Here is an 18,009-nt window from a genome sequence, read left to right as displayed (position 1 = left end):
TAAAGAAGCCTCAGTTTTCTTGAGACAGTAACAAACCACTTGATGTTGGTCACCTGGATGAATATATCACCATTACCCGGAGACAGAAGTATTTGACTATAATGTAGCCTTAGCCAATATGCATCCGTTATACATGTACAAACATTAGTATATAATTTATTGGTTTCCCCTATAGGTCAAATCCATAGGGGGCTCATATGGGAGGGACAAAGGCAGTGTCTGTGAACATTCATGCCGCATAGTGTTTGATGTAACATAGAACATTCATGCTTTGTAATGTATGATGTATTAAATAGAACATTCAAGGTTTGCTGTGTATGATGTACTGTAGAACATTCATGCCTTGTAGTGTATGATGTATTATAGAGCATTCATCCCTTGTAGAATATGATGTTGCGGAAAATTCATGCCTTGTAATGTATGATGTAATGTGGAACATGAATGTCTTGTAGAGTATGTTGTAATATAGAACTGTCATGCCTTTTAATGTATGATTTAATGTAGAGCATTCATGCCATGCAGTATTTGATGTAACGTAGAACATTCATGCCTTGTAGTGTAATGTAATAGGGACCATTCATGCCTTTTAGTGTGTGATGTACTGTATGACATTCATACCTTGCCGTGTATGATGCATAATGTAGAACTTTCATGCTGTTGTAGCGTATGATGTAATATAGAACATGCATGCCTTGTAGAATATGATGTAATGTGCAACATTCATGCCTTGTAATGTATGTTGTAAAGTGGAGCATTCATGCCTTGTAGTGTATAATGTACTTTAAAACATTTATGCCTTGTAGAGTATGCTGTAATGTAGAACATTCATCCCTTGCAGTGTAGGATGTAATGTAGAACATTAATACCTTGCAGTGTATGATGTGATGTAGAACATTCATGCCTTGTAGTGTATGATGTAATATAGAACATTCATGCCTTGCAGTGTATGATGCAATGTAGAACATGCATGCCTTGCAGTGTATGATGAAATGTAGAACATTCATACCTTGTAGTGTATGATGTAATGTAGAACATTCATGCCTTGTAGTGTATGGTGTATTATGTAGAATATTCATACCTTGCAGTGTATGACACATAATGTAGAACTTTCATGCCTTGTAGTGTGTGATGTAATATAGAACATTCATGCCTTGTACAATATGATGTAATGTGAAACATTCACGCCTCGTAATGTATTTTGTAATGTGGAGCATTCATGCATTGTAGTGTATGATGTACTGTAGAACATTCATGCCTTGTAGTGTATGATGTATAATTTAAAACATTCATGCCTTGCTGTGTTTGATGTACTTTAGAACATTTATGCCTTGTAGTGTATGATGTAATATTGAGCATGTATCTCTTGTAGAATATGATGTAATGTGGAACATTTGTGCCTTGTAATGTATGAAGTAATGTGGAACAATCATGTCTTGTTGAGTATGTTGTAATCATACTCTACAAGACTGGATCTTTGGTTTACAGGTGGAACTTCCGGCACTGTAGAAGCAACATTTACTTGCAGTGATTGGTAGAGAGGGGATCTCTTTTTAAAGAGACCCAGAACAAAGAGCCTGCATAAACGTGAAAGGATGCTTTGCATGTGCGGAAGATCGAGAAGGAATACTAATCTTTACACACATGCCCAAAAACAATAAAGAAAGCATCCAAACATTCAACTGGCCCCATTCTTACAATGAATGTAAAAGGGAATATGAAGGAATCTACTCTTCTGCAAGCATCCGGCTGAGCAAGGACATTTTGTGAAATCAAATCTCTATTCAACAAAGCAGTGGTAAGTACATTCACACCAACATTATATGATTACTTGATTTCAGTGTCGTCTGTACCAATCTCTTTTCCAGCGAGTGTGAAACACACTCACTCCTCTAGTTCATTGCCTATAGAAGCAGGTAGTTGAAAAAACATTGAAAACTGGTCCAAGTTTGCAATAACTCTAAATTTAATGGCCATAGGTAGGAAATAATAACCATTATTGTACAATATGTGGGTTTAAGTTTACTATGTTTCATCAATAATCAAATTTTTCAGGTTAAATCAGTACATGGGCATTGCCTAGCTATGTAGGTTTTTTCATTCTACATTTATTCTCCTCATGCATATATGCTCTTTCTTCTTGTTGCAAATGTTTGAATAGTTTTTGATAATTCTCATGAATTGAAAGAGTATACTCTGAATCTGTTAGGCTGAACTAGGCTTTTCTGGTAAAAAATTAGGAGGATAAGTACAATGACATATATAGGTTCCCAAAAAGACATTAAATGTTATGCAAATTTTGCTAAAGGTAAAACACACCATTTATTTGCCTGATCATGTGGAAAACATCTGCGCTCAGAGCTGAGGTCAGTTTGACAGTCCATTTTTGGATGGAATGATGACACATTGGAAGACATGATCCATAGAAGTTCTGTTAAATCTTGCCACTGCTCGCTGTGTCATTGCACTCAAGCTAGCCTGGCTGATGAGGGGTGACACCCCGAAACCGGTCCCAGGATGCTTGTTTCTGGTCCAACAAGGACCTGGCCTTGCAGTTAGGGCTCAAGACTGATTTGCATATGGCTGGGCCCAAACTGGAATAGCATAGTTAGCAAAAGAACAATGGATACAACCAAGATCACTTGACCCGGTGTGAGTGGTTGAAAAGTTTCAGCACTCCATCCATCATCTTGTCGTGTTTGCGAGTTAAAAAAATGAGCCATCTTAGAAGTAATTTGCTATCACACTAATGGATGTGATCTCTGCAAAGGGTTATAAATCTGTTACTAAATGTACAGATACCTGGGACCTAAGTTGTTCAGAAAATGGAATAATTTGTAACAATCTATCATTCCTCTGATTGCATTCAGAGATAGTTCGCAAAATGCAGGCTTGTTTTCATGATCATGGACATCAATCATCATGTTAAGTCCCCAAAATATTGGCATATCTATCTACATATATAAAAATGAAAGTATGTCTGTCTGTCTGTCTGCTTGCCCTTTATGCATTACTACACCATTCATCCGATCGCCATGAAACTTTGGGAAGTTGTTGAGTACACTCCCACAAAGGTTTCTGGCATAGAAATTTTTTAAATATCGGCCCCACAGGGCCCTCATAATCTTTTCAATACTGATGTACGCACCAGACGGAAAAACAACAAATCGTGTATCCACAAGCACTCGAATAAATAAATAGAATTAAAACACCATTCATCCGATCGCCATGAAACTTTGGGAAGTTGTTGAGTACACCACTCCCGCGAAGGTTTCTGGCATAGAGATTTTTTAAATATCGGCCCCACAGGGCCCTCATAATCTTTCGAATACTGATGTACGCACAAGACGGAAAAACAAAAAATCGTGTATCCACAAGCACTTGAATAAATAAATAGAATTAAAACAGCATTCATCCGATCGCCAGGAAACTTTGGGAAGTTGTTGAGTACACTCCCGCAAAGCTTTCTGGCATAATTTGTTTTTTAAATCTCAGCCCCCCAGGGCCCTCATAATCTTTCGAATAGTGATGTACGCACCAGACCAAAAAAAGAAAATCGTGGATCCACAAGCACTAGAATAAATAAATAGAATTAAAACAACACTTTGAAATGTTTTCCATATTAAAATGAATACAATTCAATAAAAATGACACAATGTAAAATGAATGTTATCATAACGAGTTTCCTTAAATGTCCTTTCTTCGGAGATCGCAGCAACAGGTAAGCTAGTAAGTTATAAAATTTTCTGGAGTCCAGAATGACATATACTAGGTGAGCCATGACACAGTTGTAGAGCTACTTTTCTAAACTCATCATAAGTTTTCCAATCATGAACTTACCTTCTTGCAATCATAATTGATGAGGATATAAAATTCTTCATGTTTGCACATGCTCATGTTTAAATGCCAGTTATTTTAAAGTTTGGAAATGAGTATCAAAAGTGTGACTATATTCATTTGAGGTAAAACAGAGTAGGAGTATTTGGTATCTCAGTCTTCTCCACAATGTGAGAGAGTGTTTCCACATTGATTAGTCTCACCGGGAAAACAGATAATCTCAAGATCCCCACTGGAAACGTAGCTATTGTACTTACTCATTAATGCACTCTTTTTAACATTCAAAGATGTTGCTCATTTTTGATCTGTTCAAAAAGTTTCTCCACTCTTTGAATGATGTTTGAAGAGACAATAATTTCTTTTATGAGATTGTTTAACTTATTACCACAGAGGGGAGATGCCAGAAATAGTGGACAAAGGTGAGATTTCCTAACTAATTCTTCTCTCTCTAACAGAATAGCACAAGAAACTAAGGGGTTGATTTCATTCTTGGGAGATGGAGTCATCACTGGTTGCGATGGTGGAATACTTTTCTCCCACCATAGTGAGAGTACTCTGTTTGCTATATTTAGAGATGCGGACATCTCTTGCATTTGCAGAAACTGCTGTTCCTGGAAATTAATTCTGAGCTTTTTGAAGAAAAATATACCAATGGCTCCCTGATGGTGTGGGGGTCATTTAAACATTTTCACTTCCCCTTACTGCCACATTTCTCATCGTGGTGACAGGTAGTAAAACCTGGCTAGGTGTCCTCCCACTCTAAATAATGTGAGTGGACACATGGCCAGAACCTCCGTCGGCCCTTACTCCATCGAGCAGTCAGAGGTGTGTGTAGGTGGAGGAGACAAAGTAGTCTTCATCGTCTGCACAATGAAGGATTGCCCTACTCTAAATGAGGCAGGCAGACCTTCAGATTGGCAGGTAGATTACCCTATTGCCACTGCGACAGACAGCCCTATCCACAAACATATAAATCAGGCCCTAAGAGAGAAGGATCTGTCTCAACACAGAAGTGTTCTTTTTCATTAGGGATGTACTGACATACGTGCTTTAGTGAACATGAATTCAAGTATTTCAAAAGCATTTGATCTGTTTTCAGTACATTTACATGGTGCTTTTTTATATTAGTTTGGCCAAGGGCAGTATCAACTGAGAAAACATCTCAGTACACTTCCTATAAAACTTCACTAAACTAAGAAATCTTTGAAGTTCTTTTATATTTATCAATGGCAGCTCCTTGTCAGGTAAGAGGGAAACCTAAACTTCTTGCTCGAGAGAACATTTCTCTATTTGAGAATATAGGTGGTGAATATACAATATTTCTAACATGTTTTTTGACATGTAAGTAAAATTGGGCCTGATCTTGAGTTTGATGGACGTTGCTCCATCACAAACAAGACTCATATCCTGTCCGTTATATTATGTGTCATAGATTATAGTGCATTCGTAATACAGCATACAGGATATCTGTCACGTTTGTGATAGAGTATCCCATCCACCATTCTCTAAATGCGTCTCATAGTCTACTCTGACCATCCGCATTAACTCATTCCTGGACTTCAAAAACATCATAAAGAGCTACCTGGACTTTGCCTTCACAAGTGAGACCAGGCCAGACCTGCCCTTCAAGCACCCCACAGTCTACACTTTGGCACAAAGATCACTTTCAAGGTTCCATGACCTCTCTGTACAGCTTACTGTGGGCAAGGCTCAATACAGCACCAACTATATCTCTTTGCCTAATGTCTGCCCATGAGATCAGCCAACATTATTCAGGAGAAAAAAACGTGGAGGGAGATTATTTTCATACAAGGACTACGGACCAGATTTGGAGTTTAGCTGATGGGTTCCTCCATCACAAACATGGTGGATACTAGGCGCGAGCGCTAAACTCCGCTTCACCGGCAGACATTTTGTAGGTTTTGCAAATCCATGCTCCGCTTGGCGAGTGGAGTTTGGCAAAAACTCTGCCACGTAGCAGAGTTTACCGCCCACCCGTCTATTGATGATTTCAACTTTTTTCCAGATAATGTCACTGGCCAGTTCTGTATCGCCAATGTGGCTCTGTATTGACACAATATAGCCTTTCCCTTTCGTTCTTGCATTCTCTCTGACCTGATGCCCTCCCTAATTCGACCTGGATGTGAATGGATTAGCAGAAGCCTTCCCCAGTCTCCCACGTGAACATTTCCAGCTCCAACAGGTTTCTTGAGCAGAAGAGCATGCTGCTCTTCTGTGCCGCCTCCTTGTTCTGCCCCCGGCTCTCCACTTGGGCTGCCCTCCTGCTGCAGCACTGGTTCCTGGAGTAACCCAGGCATCAAGGCAGGCTGAGTGTCTAAGGCTAACACCACGGTTGATTTGGATTTGGCAGGGAGCACGTGCAGGGGCGGCGCTAGGCTCATGGCGGCCCTGGGCAGGGAGCATAGGTAGGGGGCCCCGGAAGAGGGGGTCCGGGCGGGGCGGAGCAAGGAGGCCAGTGAAGAGGGGGGTCAGGGTGCTTGGAAGTGGAACAGAGCCGGAGGCCGCCAAATCCCTGCCAGGGGCCGCCACGCAAATATGTATCCATCCTCAGTGGATTATTTTATTAAGGATATATATAGGCGTGGTGGCCCCTGGGGTTTGGTGGCCCTGTGCAGGTGCACAGCTTGCACATGCCTAAAGCCGCCCTTGGCACGTGCATTGTTATAAGCCCTGGTTACCCCCGGACATGCACTGAGAAAAGAAAACCTGTCATGCCTCAGTCATTTTTCCTGCCTTTCCCAACTTTCTCCTGTTGCTGTTGCTGTTAGTTTGGACACCCTTTTTCTTCAAGTCAGGGCTGCATGGTGCACTCCCTGCTGCTCTGTGCCTGTTAGTCCCTCCTCTCTCTTCTCTGTCTTTTAGCTTTTTCATTATTCCCCCTTTCTGTTTGTTAAACGTTTTTGGCAGGATCCCTACACTGGCAGCTATTGACTGAAAGGGGTGGTTGGTTGTCACTGTGCATTGATGGATGGGTTTACTTTCCTCTCACTGAAGTGCCCTGTTTAGTCAGACAACAAAATGTAATCAAATATTCCAGCATTTTAATCATGGAGGGCTGCTCAACAGATGATTGTTCTGCAAATATGAATATAATGCTATTTCATTATCTGTAATTTATATTGACAGTGTACACAAAGGAAAGTGGAAATATGTACTATGGACAGGTTGCAGTTGCAGGACAGGCACTGACTTTTGGAAGGGTCGCCTTCATTGATCATGCACAGACCTGGGGGCGGGAGGCTGGGAGACAAGTTAACAAAACTATAATTATGTGCCTTGCAGTTTGCGGGTGGTGTAGGAGACACTCTTGAGCTTAGAGGCATGTGGATGGTGTCAACTTCAAGCTGTTGGCTCGTTTTATAAATGTTACTATCAACCTGTTAACAAGGCAACACTATTGTTATAGGTCGGAATACCTAGGTACCAAATGCACCAACTCCAACTTTTCCAGAATCAAGCTGCTAGACCTGTTTTTGGCCAGCCCAGGTCTAGTCACACCACACCCCTTCTCAGGAGCCTCCACTGGCTCCCGGTGGCCGAGCGCAGCTTTTTCAAACTAGGTTGCCTGATCCACAAGGCCCTCTCCCTGCAAGGTCCTGCCTTCATTGCCTCTCGGATCCACCGTTATGTTCCCTCCCGTGTCCTTCGATCCTCGGGCTCTAACCTATTGTCTACATGCACCTCCAGACACAGGAAACACGGTGGCCTGCGATTTTCTTCCCAGGCCCCACTCTTCTGGAACTCACTTCCCCCAACTCTTCGCCCAATATCCTCCTATCCTCATTACAGGAGGGCTCTGAAGACCCTTCTCTTTTCCCAAGCCTACAGTTGATTGTCTCACACTTCGCTGCATGTCCCCAGCTCGTCCTTGAAGCGCCAAGAATCCATTGGTGTACGTGCGCTGTATAAATACTTTTTATCATATCATATCATATCATAGATGTACAACACTCGGGCATTTTGCACTTCACATGCTAACTCATTTTCAATAATTTCCGCTTTGATCGCAATAGCATTACTTTGAATATTTTGCTTATTTAGGGGTTGGTGGACCTCCGTAGAATGGTGCAGAGTTTTTGATTTATTTTATTTTATTTTATTTTTATTTAAAGTTTTGTATAGCGCGTACATGACCCAGAATGGTATCAGAGCGCTTTACATACGATTTAAGTAGACAAAGGAAAAAGCTAAGGGAGACAAATCAGGGAGATAGTGGGACAAAATACAGCAGGGGCAAGATGAAATTGAGGAGGAGGACAAAGGAGGTAGGTTGGGGGAGACTGACACATAGGGCAAACAACAGCCGAAACAAGCCAGACATTATACAGTAACTTAGCGTCAAGAGGAGCACACGTAGAGCAAAAAAAAAACAACAGGAACAAACAAGACAGTATACAGTAACTTAGCAGCAAGAGGAGCACAGTATCTAGTTCAGCGCATTGTTCATTAGTAGACTTTTGACTCCCCTTTTGAAGGCAAGTGTATAGGGAATCAGTCTAGTTTCCACTGGGAGGGGGTTACAGATTCTCGGGGCGATGCCAGAGAATGTACCATTGTATGTTTTAAGCTTATTACATTTCTTGGGCTTGAGCAGCAGTGTTCCGGTGCTCCTTGTGGATCAGGCACTACCAGAGAGTTCCTGCTTGTTTGTCAGGTAGAGTGCGGTGTTGATGTGTCATACAAGCGATCTTTAGTTGTATCCTTGCTTCAAAAGGGGGCCAATTGAGCGATTTCAGGTCTGGAGTAATGTGGTTGTTCTTCTTAGAACCTGTGATGAGTCTGGTAGCAGCATTTAGAGAAGCTCTGTTAGGTGCTAAACCGAGTTTCGACAGACTGCAAAGAGCCGCACTGCTGTATTCTAGTCTGGAGATGACAAGTGCTTGCACCGCCAATTTAAAGTCGTCATGGGGAAGAAGGGTTTGAGTTTTCCTAGGATGCAGAGTTGGAAGTTCGCTCCTTTGGTCGATGATCCGAAGTGGTCTTGCATGTTTAGGTTTTTGTCATGCATGACTCCCAGTGATTTATTGGAGTCCACAATGTGAGATGTGCAGTTGAGGGCTGTGAGGTTTCAGAGGAATTTCACCACAGTGGGGTTTTCACCAGGGGGTGCAATGAGGAGAAATTACCTCTTGAGGGCATTTAATTTGAGATTGTTGGAGGTGAGCCAGTTTAGGGTTTTGAGAAGGGTTCCATTGAGGGAGTTGGTGTCTTCAGGGGAGGAGATTTTCACGTAGTGTTGGGTGTCATCCGCATACATGTGATATTGGATGTTGGAGGCTTTAAGAATTGAAGTCAGTGGTTCAAGGAAAAGGTTGAAGAGTTGGAGAGAGTGAGGATCCTTGGGGAACACCCAGTGTGCATGGGCTCAGGCAGGAGAGAGACTGGTTGGATTTGACTCTTTGTGTTCTGCTGTTGAGGAAAGAGGAGAACCATTTAAGGACTGTTCCTGAGAGCTCCATCCTGCGTTCAAGGAGGTAGATTGTCATGTTTGACAGTGTCAAAGCAGATGAGAGATCGAACAGGGTTAAGAGGCAGGCTTCATTTTGGTCGAGTAAATTGAGGGCGTCATCCACAATGTGAGTGATTGCCGTTTCTGTGCTGCGGCCAGTGCGGAAGCCCCATTGGAATAGGTCGAGAAGCTGGAATTGCTCAATGGTTGGATTAACTTTCCAGTGCAAAACTTTTTTTCGCCCTGGATAGTTTCCTAAAAGTAATGCAGAGTACTGCTTTGAAGTACTTTGCATCACAGAGCAGTCACATGGGTGGTACTGGGACATTCCCATGCCACCATCGATGCTTTATGACTCAAATCCTTATCAATTAACATTAGTGGACAGGTATTTCTGCCACAAAATAACACCACTTTGGTGCATGCATTTAAAGGAGAAATACTTGTATTTCTCCTTTCTATTCAAATTTTGCATGTGTGCTGCACTGTACAGAAAACATACACAATAGGAAAGGTTGCATACTTTGGCTATGCATAGTATTTTGGACTGAAACGGTACCCTTCGTTTTTCACACTTATGTTGTACTCACACAGATACCTTTGCACCATGGTGCAAACATGCGTGTGTCACTGCAGCCTGATATTGATTTTGATTGGGTTAATAAAGAACACGATTGCCCAAAGGCGTCGTGGTGCTCTTGTCTGCTGTAAAAAAAGTTCAGGTAATTGAGTGGCAGAGATGTAAAAAGCCAGGTTTTGAGTTGTTTTCTAAAATGGAGGTGGGTATTTTGATCTCTGAGATGCCTGGTCATTTTGTTCTAGAGGTTACAGATAGAGCCAGACTCGGTGTATCATTTGAATTTAGTTTTGAGGTACTCAGGGCTTGTATTATCTACTGCTTTGTGGGCAGTGCATATTGCCTTGAAGGCAATTTGTTTCCTAATGGGAAGCCCATGTAGCTGTGAACAGGGCATTTGAGGCAGATTTAAACTTTCGGATTCTTCTTAAGAGGTGGACAGTTACATTTTGGAGAATGTGTAATTCATTCAAAATCCGTTGTTTGGCGCCCATGCAAAGTGTGGTGCAATATACAAGTCTGGACAACAGCAGAGCAATGATAACCAACTTCTGTAGCTCTATATTAATATCAAGTTTCTCTGTGATGTTAGAAGAAGAAAGGAGGAAGTGGTAAACTTGTCAATGTGGCCAGAGACGGTCATTCTGAAATTTAAAGTGACACCTAGATTCCTGACTTTCTGTGCCGGTACAGGGTAACCAAACAATGGGACCACCAGGATGAATTTCTAAAAGGTGGTCTCTGTTCCAAACAAAACGACCTCCTTCTTTTTCAGAGTCGAGTTTGAGACAAATTTGTCTCATCCAACTAACAACCTCAATCATATATTTGATGAAACATTTAGTGGTGCCATCAATGTATGTAGAAATTGACACCACAATTTGCACTACATTGGCTTATGCAATTGCGAAGAATCCAAAAAAATGGAACAGTGCAGCCAGGGGGCAATATAGACATTAAAAAGAGTGGGGCTCAAAGACGGTCCCTGTGGGATGCCGCTGCATAGAGAGAAGGTTTGCGATGTATACTCTCCTGAGGATACGGACTGTTGTCTGTCGAGAATAAAGGAACACAGCAATTCAAGTGCTGGTCCACCCATGCCTATAGAGGCGAGGTGGTTGATTAGCACTGTATGACTAATGGTGTCAAAGACTGCAGATAAATCCAACAGGATAACCGCAGCCATTTCAACATTGTTTACTTTCAGGAATACTCCTCCGCTGCTGGCTGCAGCAGGGGCGGTGAAGTGTGGACATAAGGTGGCCCTGTGACCGCACAAGAGAGCTTCGCATTCTAGTGATCGCATTCTGCTCTTCTGCGTCCGGTTCACTCACCTTGTTGCTTCGGAGATGCTGGGTTCATGCTCTGGTTGGTGTTCTTTCGTCAGTCTAGTGTGGCCGCTTTCTCCAGATCCTGCTTTTGTCCTCCTGATCTGTACTTCTGTACCCATCATTTGGATACCCCTGCAAAGAAAAAAGAAAGAAAGGCGAAAACTTCTAAAGTACCAACCAGGATCTGAAATGCGGTAAAAGCGCGGCAAGTTAAAAAGATATACAATTTGCTTAAGTGATTGTTGTACCTACAGCCTTGAAGATTCCATATTCTCTCTGTGGACGCTGAGTAAGTTTTAAAATATAAACAGCTTGTTAGTGTTTCCTGAAGTCAGTGAGATGTATCATATAGCATGCATATTTTTGCATATTTTTCTTTTTATTATTTTTTAATAGAACAGTTCATGCTGTTAAATACTTCCTTTTCTGTTCTCTTATGAGTTAACTGCTACATCCTATAGCAGGTGAGTGTTTCATTGTTGCGTGTATGTTCATTCTCATAGTTGCTCTACCAAACTGGGATTACAAAGTATATCTCTATTTTCTTGCTTTCAGATGGCACCAATGTTCCTGTATGTTCTGCGATTGATTTATAATATAAATGGGGAGGTTAAGCAGGTAGTGAAGACCTTTACAAAACATATACACTTGAATAGAATTTTAAAGCACTATATAAAACTAGTACATACAGTAATCATCCTTCTCTGCTCTTTACATACAGGGAACACATATGACTGCATTCAACCGTACTTTCTTCAGTGGGTATGCTGTGGTGACATTTCTTCATTTCTCTTCCTTTGTTCCCCACATTCCCCCATCACACCACTGTTGCTTTGACTCTATTGGACATGCTTGGTGGGTAAAGGAAGTTGAGACCTTTTCTTCTGAACTTGCATATCATTCCTGCGGAAAAACAGGTGAGAGTTAACATTGACTATTGATCTGATTGCTTCGGTGGCAGCTATTATAGCAGACTCCATGCTGTGATTTCTTCTGAACCCATATTGTGCCACATCTAAAAGTTTATTGTCCTCTAGGAAGATGGAAAGCTCAGAATTAAGGCGTATTCAAGTATTTTATTAAGCATGGGTAGGCTAGGAGATGAGGCAGTAACGTTAAATCTAATGGATCTCAAGGGAAGGTTTTTTTATCAGAAGGATGGATATTATTTTCCAGGCCTTGGGAAATTGACCCTTTACCGCATGCGCGCTAGCGGTTTTCCCGCTGCGCGCTGCGATTTTGAAATACCCGCGTTACATGACGAGCCCAGCTCGTCATCAGCGTAGGGCACGTTTCGCTCATGACGAGCTGGGCTCGTCATGAGCGCCGAAGGGGTTAAGAAGCAGATTGTTCAAATGGTTGGTAAGAGGACCTACTACAGAATCTGCTATTTTATGGACAGTTTTTGGGGGAGCAGGGATTGGAGGGATCTCCCAATTTAGGGGCTTATTTACAAGCTTATTGAGCCACTGGTATGTAACCCTTTTTTGATGTACCGATGGTGCAGAGTGCAGACCCATATCTAGGCGGCTACACAAAGCCACTTTGCATGGCTTTTCATTGCCTTGTAGGTATGGAGTAAGGCAAAGCAGTGCAAATCTCTGTATTGCCTTACTCTGCATCAAAGAGGCATTCCATGGACATTGCAGTGGGTGTACCCACACAACACCCATAGTTTGTGACGCATTCCCAGATTTGCAAGGACTTGTAAACCTGCAAATGCATCAAAAGCCTCCCTAGGGAAGGCGTAACGAAGAGAAATAACTTTTTCTCCCTCATTTTTTCTCTTTCTTTGTAAGGAGGAAATTGCCTCCATTAATTGTTGTTGTGAAAGTAGGTGGCCCTGCACAAAAACAATCCTGTCTACAAAACAGACACCCTTGCAGACACCACAATGCAAGGGTTTCTGCCTTGACGCAAGGAAGCAGGAAAGGACAGGAATGCATCATATACTATAAATACTACACATTACTGCCCTTTCCTTTTGACGCAGGGCAGTACAGGACAGTAACTTACTGCACTGCCCTCAGTCAAAAACTTGTAAATGAGGCCCTTAGTATGTTCTATTAGTTTGATCACTTTGTTCTGTCAATAGAAATAACTCATTAGGCTGACTTTTATTGGCTAGCATAGAATTTGTAATACACATCTGCTACCTTAGTGTGAAAAATGAGTGCCAGTTTGTCACATAAGGATTGACTATGAGATACAAATTTGGTGAAAGTTGGTTTTGAAAGGGTTTGAACTGTGTTAAAGAGCTCCTTGACTGAATCTTTTGCTGAGGTAATTTTTTCAGTGTAGTAGTGTGTTTTCCCTAAAATAATCAGATTTCTATAACCCAGAATACATATTTTTTATTAGTCTCTTTCGTGAGGATTATACATTTTTGTTAATTTCTTTTTCCTGCCTGTGGCATTACTGTTTTAAGGATCTTAAATTGGAAGAGAGCCATGGGGTGAACGGCTGGATTCTATGATTTTTAAAAAACTTTTAGTGAGGGTTTGCTTCTTAGCTGCTTGATTGATTCAGATGGAGTAGCACACGGAGTCAAGATCAGGATCGGTTACCAAGGAGGGCTGTGAAGCATGTAAAAAAGCGGGTATATAATATAGCCTTATAGCCCGCCGTAGAGGGCTATACCGGCTATTAAAGGCCTTCTCCAGTGTTAAAGGCCCGAGCCGAAAGGCGAGGGCCTTTAACAATGGGGAGGGACTTTAATAGCGGTATTGCCCATCTACGAAGGGCTATAAGGCTATTAGAACATTCTGTCACTAGAGGACAGAATGTTCTTACAAAAATAACAAAGCCTTTTGGGACCATGATGGGATTGGAATCCCCTCAGGTTCCCTGAAGCCTTTGTTCACAGCCAGAGCTGTGAACAAAGAAACATTGGAATGTTGGAGCTCCAGGCTTCTACCAGCCATTATAAGCCCGGAGCACTCCATTGTTTTCAATGGAGCTCCCAACATTCCAATGTTCTAATTTGTGTTGATTTTGTTTCAGGCAGGATATTTAATGGCCTTTGTGGTTGCATCCCTCATAGTGCTTGAAAAAGGGAGTTTTAAAGTGAACGTGATAGCGTAATGATCTGACCAGGTGATTGGGTGTATTGCATCCAACTGTAAGTCTTGGGGGTAGATTTTCAAACTTTTGCTAGAGGGGTTAGCATCACAAAGGTGATGCTAACCAGCACAAAATGTTTTTTATCAATTTACTTTCCAGCACACAACTTGTTTTGCTTTGGAAAGTACCCCAGATGTAAGGCAAAGCAGCGCAAAGCATTGCTTTGCGTTACTTAGCGCCCAAAGAGCGTTACATGGGTGGTACATGGGCATTCCAATGCAACCCACCCATGCCTTTTGACGCAAAACCCTATCTACAAACCATATTTTTCAATACAGGGCTCCACGGAGCAAGGTCGCAAGGGTGCATCAGAAATTCTGACTCATCTGTAGTTATTATGCCATAAGGCATTCTGACTAAAAGTGGCGCATTGCTGTAGTTGGTCTGAAGCAACTTCAGCATTGCATCAGAAATCAGAGGCGCTGTATCAGTTTTGACTGATGCAAGTAGCCTCATGCGTGGGGACCAATGTACTAGAGTGTGTAAAGGTGAAAAACTCACCTTGCATTCTATTACATTGGTCCTGAATGTCACAAATACAAGTGGGCATAGTGTACTTATGTATACCACTATGCCTACGTATGTATGGCATATTTTGTGAAAATACAATGCGAGTGCATGCAAGTCTGCGATGGTGTCAGATGTGATATTTTTTGTGTTACCTACCTAATGTGTGCACTTACCTGTTGAGGGGATGTTACTTGATTGCAGATGACACTGTTTCAAGTCACTTCAGCTGGTCAGATGCCTATGCCAGAGGCAATGTGTCATTCCTGTGCCTTGGTTTTAGAGACGTAGCAATTTTAATGCATCTCGAGCACAGAGGCCCTCTTGCCAAAGATGCGTTGCATTGGCAAAATGTCATAAATACCACTGCGTCAGTTTTACAAAGGATTTTAAGTGAGAACGCCTACCTTGCATACATTAAAACTAAGGCAACGAGGCCAATTGCAAATAGACGAAAAACCGACGCAGGCTGAAGAAAAGTGATACATCTGCCGAGATGTGTCACCGTGTAAGTATGGAGCAAAGAAAGCTCTGCACTGCGTGAAAAAAAATGACATAGTGGTGGTGCAAGTTCCTTGTAGATATGCCCCTTAGTTATTGGTGAGTCTACATTTAAAAATTAGTGCTTTGCAATTCAGTTCAGTTACTGGCTCACACGTGATCCGCAATTGTTCACAATAAAATATCTCTAGGACACCACCCCGTTTGGAGACACGATCGTGTTGATAAATTGCTTTAATTGTAAATAGCGTGAATTGTGTGCTGGCACTGTGGAGAGGGGAGGGGAGTGACATATCTCTTTATATATCACTAGCAGCCCGCCCCAGCGTTGCCTGGGGCAGAAGGGGGGTGAGGGCAACATTTCAGGCTTGGGTGCACTCCCTCCCCGGCCCCCGCCCGCCCCGACATTGCCCAGACCGCCTCCCGCCTCCCTCCCGCCACCCTCCCGCCTCCCGCCTCCCGCCTCCCGCCTCGCCTTGGCCTTTGCCTTTGCCTTACCTGAGCCACCGCTCTTCCCTGCGCTCCGGACTTCACCGCCACTCCTCGCTGCTCGTCACTGCTCCTCCCCGCCTGTCATCATCACGCACGTTGCGGACATCGCTAGGTCGCGGCCAGCGCTATGTCGCGGCCAGCGCTACTTTTAGGGGACTACTTTGTTTTTAAAGTTTAATTTTTTAATTTACGTTTTTTTTTTTTTTATGCAGCCTATGTACATCTACACACCCTGAGGATTACAACAATGTATTGGGTGTGTGGATTGGCGCTGTGGTTCCCGAGTTTACCTTGCCAAAAGGTTTCTGTTCTCTCTTTATAATAGTAGTATAGATGAATTCCTCCTCTCTTCCTGTCACACAGCACTTCGCAGCAACATTGGGTGATGCACTGTGTTCCCTGACATCTTTGTAAATTAGGCCCTGCATGTAGTTTGGGAAACTTCTGAAAACTGAACTGAATTTAACTGAGTTCAAAACAGGACAGTGGCTACGATTGCAAAACGTATAACACATTTTTTTAACTCTCTCCACTATCAAGCGCTCTGAACTCACCAAAAAGAAACATGCATTGCATCACAAAACTACTTAATAATAAATTAAAACAATATATGGAGGATATCAATTTAAATAAAATAATAAATATTGTTTTACATAGTGTAGTCTTGTGTTTAGTGTTATCCATTGTGGGTTTCGTATAAGGGTAGGATGAATAAGTAATGATTCAAAGATGCTATAAGTATTTTTTTAAGTTATGCTTAATGCATTTTACTCTTTTTAAACAAACATTTATTTTATTAAACAAAATGGGCCTTATTTATGAGAAGTGATGCATCGCAATGTGAAAACAGCCCAGTGCGCCCTTCTTGTGACGTGATGGATGCATCATATTTATTGTATGACGCATCATGTTGCAAGGAATGACAGATACGTCAGTATAACAGATGTAAATGTAGAGGTACTTGTATAGCGCACGACTACCCGGAGGCCTCTCAGCTCTTGTACGAATACCGCTGAGGATCCCTTCCTGGCCTTTCCCTGTGAAGTGCCCACTCATGGGCACCCCCAAGGTGAAGCCAGGCATCCTAGAGTTGTTGGGGCAGTTGTGGAGATTAAGCAAGCCATTGCCCAGAGTTACAGAGTGGGACTCATGATTAGAATAGGCACCGAGGCGAGAATTATCAGGTTCGAAGGAAATTGAGAAAACACCAAGGAGTATAGAGGGAAAAACAAAACTACGGCGCCCTCCACTCAATACATCATTACACATCCAATGCCATAGTTTTTGCGGCGTTTCTCAGTTCTTGATCTGTAGACAAAACTGGATAAACCAAAGGTGCTTCCAGGAAAACTCTAACCTTTAGAGACTTTTCAAATTGTCTCAGTCTAACGCCTTAATAAAATAGCCCCTCTCTGATCCATATACATTGAAACAGCACATGACCCACAAACATTTAACACACATGAAAAAAGTGGGGAAGGTTCGAGTGCTGAGAAGACGCCGGATAAGTATTCTCCACTGAATAATCGAAGGGAGATTGGAGCACCCTTTTGCTTGCTATGATGCAGACATAAGGATTTGATGCAATGTGGTCCTAGAAGTGGTCCACTGAAATTTTATAGAGTTCAATGCACCACTTCCACGAGGCTTGGATGCGTGTGAACGCCCACCCTTCAGACATTATACCTGACCCAGGTCAAATGTAGCGCAGGGGTTTACTAAGTGATGCATCCGCCTAAAAGTGTCACTTTGTAAATAGGGTGCAACATGACGCATTTTGTTTGCAGCAGGTGCATCACAAAAAGTGATGCACCGGCGGCGCCAAAGTGTCGCAAAGGATCATAAATGAGCCCTAGTGTATTTAGGTTTAATGGATATGAATAGGCAAAATAGAACATTGCAAAGAAAAGTACAAAAAAAGAATAAAGGATAATTGGTGCATGAAATAACGAACCTGTAATTGTGTTCCAAAGATGAACAGCAGTATAAATGGTATTTATGTTTCTTCGGATTTAATTAAAAGTAATGAGATAAAAATGACTCATTTTAAAGTATCCTGAGAACTCTGGACAAAAGGCTTTACTGCTTAAAAGGGCAAGTGAACTTCGGTGTTTTGATTTATTTTCATTATTGAAAAGCAATTATGAGACTGATGCGCAATTATTAAGAAATAT

At 42.1% G+C, this 18,009-nt stretch overlaps 1 long non-coding RNA gene across 2 annotated transcripts in view; it reads left to right on the top strand.

Annotated features, from left to right (window-relative positions):
* Positions 1-1,696: 1,696 nt before the first annotated feature.
* LOC144791609 (uncharacterized) overlaps positions 1,697-18,009 on the top strand; it is a 52,976-nt gene continuing 36,663 nt past the window's right edge. For both annotated transcript variants that reach the window (XR_013602437.1, XR_013602436.1), the window contains exons 1-3: positions 1,697-1,795; positions 11,768-11,830; positions 11,934-12,129. This is a non-coding gene — a long non-coding RNA (uncharacterized LOC144791609). The remainder of the gene's footprint in view (positions 1,796-11,767; positions 11,831-11,933; positions 12,130-18,009) is intronic.

The sequence above is a fragment of the Lissotriton helveticus genome, chromosome 11, assembly GCF_964261635.1.
Source record: "Lissotriton helveticus chromosome 11, aLisHel1.1, whole genome shotgun sequence".
NCBI classification, from domain to species: Eukaryota; Metazoa; Chordata; class Amphibia; order Caudata; family Salamandridae; genus Lissotriton; species Lissotriton helveticus.
The sequence above is the reverse complement of the archived record's forward strand: the minus strand, read 5'-3'. Positions and strand labels throughout refer to the sequence as shown.